Source organism: Galeopterus variegatus, unplaced genomic scaffold (genome assembly GCF_000696425.1).
Source record: "Galeopterus variegatus unplaced genomic scaffold, G_variegatus-3.0.2 Scaffold3145, whole genome shotgun sequence".
In the NCBI taxonomy this organism is placed as follows: Eukaryota; Metazoa; Chordata; class Mammalia; order Dermoptera; family Cynocephalidae; genus Galeopterus; species Galeopterus variegatus.
In genome coordinates, this window is record NW_007729256.1 from 56,635 (window position 1) to 63,775 (window position 7,141).

A 7,141-nucleotide genomic window follows, 5' to 3' on the forward strand; every position below is an offset into this window, starting at 1 on the left:
GAGCAGTGTATGACATGAAGATAACATTTCATCTTTGGCCACTGTCCTTTGAAAGGGCCACAGGTTTATGCACTCTTAGCAGCTCACAGAATAATATGTGTTGACTTCATTTTGTAAAATTGAGTTAGAGAGGAAAGTAATGGGTTTTCATTGTTAACTGTCCTCTATAATTATATGAGATGTATTTTTTTCCTATATCCTTGTTCCTTTTCTGATAATTTACAGATTTATTTTATTTGTATTATATAAAATGTTAATCACAAATTTTAGTTATGTAAAAGACTACCCATGATAAGAAAGGGCATATTGTTACTTATCTATATTCTAGCATATACTAAACCAAATAAAAATGCTAATGACAGGGAAAAAAAATACAACCATGGACAAATAATGTTTAAATAATGTGGCATAGCATATTTTCAGTTAAGACACTTTAATTATAACTTGAAAATCTTATGGTAAGAATTAGGTTTTTATCTTCATTTTATCTAAAGACACAATTTAAATAACCTTTCCCACAAATTTGTATCTTAGTGGGAAGAAAACATGGTTTGCCACTGAGCAGTTAGATTTAGTTTTCTCCTAAATAAATACCAATCCTTATTTTCCCCACATTAGAGAGCCTGGAGATGATTGGTAACTAAATAGAATTTTGGAACAATATGCTGAAAGAAATCAGATATATAAACTGATGAAAAAAGATGAATTATGAATTCATATGAATTATCACATGAATTATGTGGAGAATTTCAAATTATGCAGAGACTTTTATCAAAGGGTTTCCTTTTTTTTTTAGGAACTTGATTGAGATGTAATTCATATACCATAAAGTTCACCCAGTTAAAGTGTAATTCAGTGGCTTTCAGTATATTTACAGAGTTGTGCAACCATCACCATCATATAATTTTAGAACATTTCATCATTCCCAAAAGAAACTCTCATTTGTTGAAAAGTCTATTTTTCCCCCATTGAATGGTCTTGGCATCATTGTCAAAAATCAATTTGTCAAAAATGTAAGAGTTTACTTCTGGATTCTTAATTCTTTTCCTTTGATCTGTATATCTATCCCATGCCAATACCACACTTTTTGATTTCTGTAGCTTTGTAGTAAGTTTTGAAATTGAGTTCTCCAACTTTGTTCTAAACTTTTTAGGTAATGCCAACAGTAGAATTCCATCTTTTAGACATTTAACACATATCTAAAGCAGATGATTTGAATATTTTGTTCTTTGAAAAAACTATAAATCAAGTTGCTTTTTATTTGCATATGGCTGTTGGTTGATGTTTTTGTTTTCTATGAGCCAGGGGCCTTGTCAGAAAATAAGTTTTCTGGGCTAGATGTTACCATCTACATATATCCAGAACCATAAGATGTAGGTTGAAAAAGAGGGAATATGACAGTTGGAGACATGGTCTTGCTAAAATGTATAGTACTATGTTTGTTAATTTGGGAGAAGCACTATGAAAATAGCTAAGGCCTTGGGCTCTGGAATCAGAACTAAGTTAGAATCCTGCCTCCACCATTTTTAACTGTGTGACTGTAGACAAATTACTTAATTATTTTAATACCACTTACTTTATAAATTAGTGAATATTAAATGAAACAATGTATATGTATATAAATAGTTACATAATGTGTATACTTAATATAATTATTTGTCTTAATAAAATGAGTTTTTAAAAAAGATTTATCAACATAGGATTGATTAAATCAGGGGACGTCAAACATTTTGTGTTCATGGCACACTTTTTTTTGCTTTCCTTCATTTTTTATTTGTATTTTTCATTGAGATAAAATTCACATACCACAAAACTCACCCTTTTAACATGTTCAATTCAGTGCTTTTTAGTATAGTCACAAGGTTGTGCAACTGTTTTTACAATCTAATTCAAGAACACCATCCCCAAAAGAAAACCCCATACCCATTAGCAGTCACTCTTCCATTCCTCCTCCCACCCCTGGCAGCCACTAATCTACTTTCTGTTTCTGTGGATTTGTCTATTCTGGACATTTCATATAAATGGAATAGTAAAATATGTGACCTTTAGTGTCGGGCTTCTTTCACTCAGCATAATGTTTTCAAGGTCTGTGTATGCTTTAGTATATATCAGTACTTCATGTCTTTTTATTGTTGAATAATATCCCATTGTATGAATATACTACATTTTATTTATCCATTCATCATTTGATGGACATTTCGGTTGTTTCAACTCTTTGGCTGTTATGAATATTGCTACTATGAATATTTGTGTACAAATTTTTGTGTCAACATGTTTTCAGTTCTCTTGGGTATGTACCTAGGAGTAGAATTGCTACATCCTGTAGTAACTCTATGTTTAACATTTTGAGGAACTGCCAAACTATTTTGCAAAGCATCTACGCTATTTTACATACCCACCAGCAATATATGAGATACTGTTGCATTTTTTAGCATATATTTTTAAAAGAAACTTCAAGGAATTAAGTAGCAGACTATGAGAGAGCCTTTTGAGACGCTAGTAATGTTCTATATCTTAATCTGAATGGTAATTACATGAATGTGTTTATATATAAAAATCCATTGAGCTCTGTATGTAAGTTATATATCAATAAAAAAAGAAAAAAATCCTTACTCCATTGTCCCTTTTTTCATTTTAATGTAGACCAGGGGTACTTCGTTTCAGACTAGTGCTGGTTTATGGATTGATATTTGGGAATTACTGATCTCTGATCTTGAGATAAAATCCAAACATATTCATTAGGCATAGGATTTTTCTTCACAGTCTAGTCCAAGTTCTCTTTCTGCCCTTACCTCCTCCCTGTTTCCCTCCCTCCTATGTTTTGTACAGTCCTCAGACTCACCAGGCTTTTTTATATTTTGTGGCCCTTGCAGTTAGTTACTCTTTCTTCTACCTCCTATCCTTTTTCCTCCCATCTCCACCTGGTAAAATCTACCTATTTTCCAAGACCTAGCTTTCTTTGAGTCCCACAAGAAACATTTTGAATCCTCTGTTCTCACATAGCATTTTATTAATGTCTTTGAGGTAGCACCTACCATTTAAAAAAATTCAGTTCTAAATAATTATAGACCCCCAGGAAGTTACAAAAATAGTACAAAGAGTCTGTGTGCTCTTCACCTTGCTTCTCCCAATGGTGATATCTTATATGGCTGTAGGGTAATATCAAAGCCTGGAAGCTGACATTCACTAACCACTTTTTGTTATTCAGGCTTTTACTTATCTTTTTTATTTTCTGTGTTGTCCAGTCTGATAGCCAGTAGCCATGTGTAGTTATTTAAATTTAAATTACTTAAAATCATATAAAATTAAAAATTTAGTTCCATAGTCTCGCCAGCCATATTTCAAGCCACATTTCGAGTACTTAATAGCCACATGTGGCTAGTGGTGACTTTATTGAAGAACTCAGATATAGAGTATTTCCATTATGGCACAAAGTTCCTTTGAACAGCACTTATCTATCCTGTGTTCTTGTTGAGGGCAGACATGCCTTATTCATCTATGTATCTGCAATTCCTAGGACAGTGTAGGTACTCAATTCATATTTGAATGACTGAGTCTAGTACTATCCTTTTGTTTTATACGTAAGGAGACTTAGGCCCTGATAAATAAAATGATACCTAATTATTAAGTAGCAAATCTGGAACTAGAGCTCAGGTTTCCTAATTCCAAGTTCACTAGTCTTTCCATATGAACCGTGATTTGTCAATTTGTCTGTTTGTATCAGTTTTAGAAGAAGGAATACGAGGGCACTTCAAAAAGTTCGTGGAAATATTTGTATTGTCTTTTAATTATATTTTTTCATGAGCTTTTTGAAGTATACTTGTATTAAAGTAATGCAATTCTCAAACTTTATGGTGCATAAGAATCAACTGGGTAGCTTATTAGAAGTGAATGTTGCTGGACCTCTCCCTCTCAAGATTCTGACTCAGTAGATCTGGGGTGAAGAATAGGAATCTGTATTTTAAACATGTACTTAATCAAGACTGTGTGTTAATGACATAAGGATAGATCAGAATAGAGAGCTACAGAACAGAGGGCCTAGAAGTGGAACCACACTTATATGGACATTTGATTTTCAACAAAGGTGCCAGAACAATTCATTGAGGAAAAAAAAATCTTTTCAACAAATGGTGTTGGAACAACTAAAAATACTTATGGGGAAAAAAATGAATTTTGACTCCTACGTTATGCCATATGGATCACTGACCTAAAAAAACAGTTGAAACTATAAACCTCTAGAAGCAATCATAGCCAGAATATCATGGGGATGGGTACAGGCTTTTTGGACAGGACACGAAAAAGAATAATCATAAAAGAAAAAATCGATGGGTTTCATTTTATCAAGAACTTTTGCTCACCAAAAGACACGGTTAAGAAAATGAATAGGCAGGCTACATAATGGCAGAAAATATTTGCAAACTATATTTCAGTATATCAGACAATGGACAGGTATCCAGAAGGTATAATGAACTCAGAATATATAAAATTGTTCTGTAAATCAAAAATAAAAAGGTAAACAATCCAGTTAAAAAAATTGGCAAAATATATGAACAGACAAGATCAACAAATGGCCTTAATATGCACATAAGTGTTCAATATCACTAGTCATCTAGTAAATGCAAATTAAACTATGAGATGTCATTATATACCAGAATGGCTAAAATTAATAGGCTGACTATGCCAAATGTTGGTGAGGATGTGAAGCAACCAGAACTCTTCTACATTGTGGGACAGAGAGCACAATAGTACTGTCACTGGAGAAAATGGAATAACCATTCTTATGTAGGTCTTTTTGTGGACATTGTCTTTCATTTCTCTTGGGTGAACATCTAGGAGTGGAATTGTTCATAATACACCCTGCAGTTCCACTCCTTGGCATTCACCCAAGAGAAATGAAAAGATGATATTCATAAAGAGACTTTTACAGGAGTTTGTAGTAGCTTTACTCATAGTAGCCAAAACATGGAAACAGCCCAGGTGACCATCAACAGAAAAATGGATAAACAAACTATGTTGTAAGTTCACATGTGGTTATATATTAATACTCAGCAATGAAAAAAACAAACTACTGGATGAATCTCAAAAACTTTATGCTGAGTAAAAGCTTGACACAAAATAATTCTCAATTTATACATTTATATAAAGTTCTATGGTGAAAAAAATTGGGATAGTGGTTGCCTCTGAAGTAGGGAAAGAGATTGACTAGGAAGGATCTTGAAATAACTTTCTCTGGTGATAATGTTCTGTACCTTGATGGGGGTTGGGTAACACAGGTGTCAAAACTCATTAAATGTAATACTTAAGATGTGTGCAAATTATTATATGTAAGTTTTACCTAAAGGGAAAAAAAGTTTTAAAAAATGTGATTTTAGGGCCGGCCCGTGGCTCACTCGGGAGAGTGTGGTGCTGATAACACCAAGGCCCCCGGTTCGGATCCCATATAGGGATGGCCGGTTGGCTCGCTGACTGAGCGTGGTGCTGACAACACCAAGTCAAGTCAAGGGTTAAGATCCCCTTACCGGTCATCTTTTTAAATTAAAAAAAAAAAAAATGTGATTTTGGTGCAGGTGATCTGTGGACCACACTTTGAGAATCAATGGGTTTGACTAATTTCAGAAATAATTCTTTCTTACCATAAAAACATAATTCATATATTACTAATGTAATATTTTAGCACTTTTCTTTAAAAATTCACAGCTCTTTAGATATTTTAAAGAATATATTTGTATTTAGTTATATAAATATTGTTATAAAAATGCCATTTCCTTATTAATATGTTAAATAGTAAGTAGACAAAGATTTATGAAATATTGTATAGTTCCTTATTCCAATAGATTTTTTTTTTTAACACTAAGAATGCAGTTTTAATATATGGAGAGTTGAACATGGAAATAATTTTGCATTGAATTGGATGTAATCGAATTTGTTAAAATGTGGTTTGAAATGGGTATTCATAGTAGTATTTGGTAAACTGGATAATTTTGATTTGCAGTTGTATTCTTTTCAATTAAATTCCTGGCTTTCACCTGAGTTCAAAGAATGTATTTTTGTGATAGGCCCCTAGTATCATATACTTTAAGATTCCAGATGTTTAGACAATTGGAACTTTTACTTCATGTATCTTAATCACAATGTGAAATTACCTGCAGGCTTTCAAAAGTGCTGTAGGGAAAAGACTAGAAATAGGTATTGGTCAGATTCTTGAAATTTCATCAATTAAAGATACCTGCCTGTGTATCCAAATTTTCCATATATGAACTATCTGAGGCACTCATTAAATTTCAGACCTCTCTCTTTGAGATTGGAATTCCTGTCTTAGAGACTAGTTCAATGGGCCTGGGATGGGCTGAGAATTTGTATTTTTACCCAGATACCTCCAGATAGTACTTATTATCAGAAATGTTTGGGAAACATTGCCGTAAAGTAGAGCTAAGTTTCTCAAACTTTTTTGGTACCAAAAAGAAAAGAAAAAAGAAAAAGAAATATCATCCAAGGAGCTTGTTGAAAATGTAAATACCTGGGCCCTACCCAGCCTTCTCGTTTGTCAAGTCTGGGATGAAGCCCCCAAATGTACACTTTTTATAGAGCACATACAATGCACAGATCTGAGGGCTGTCTTCCTAGTGTCACTGCCTTAGTGGAGTGAGTTTTAGTACTGAGTAAATTTTTAGTCACTCTTGTAAGAGTAAAAGGGGAGATAAAAAATTGAAGGAAAGATAATTTTAGAATAGAGGACAGATCTTAGTGTAAGACCTAGGTGGAGGACCTAGGGTAACCCACCAGCAGTGAGGACCTAAGGGATAGTGAGCATGCATAAGAGAAAGGAGGAATCATCTCCTGGGGACCATCCATGGGCTACCATCTTCGTGGAGGTGGAGCACAAGTAGCCAACCCATTGGAAAGTGACTTTTGAGAGTGACTGTATTCATTTGCCTTCAAGTGGTGGGGAGAATTCAGGATCATCCTGCATGCCACTAAAACTTTGCCTGCATGCCTTGGGTTGCCAGCTCTTGCCCTATGTGCTGCTAATGGACACCTAGAAACTATAAACTTTCATTGATTTTTCTCTTGTGTAGTAAGAAGAAAACATAACCTATAGACCATCTTCTGGCAGAACATGATACATTTGGATCAGAAACAG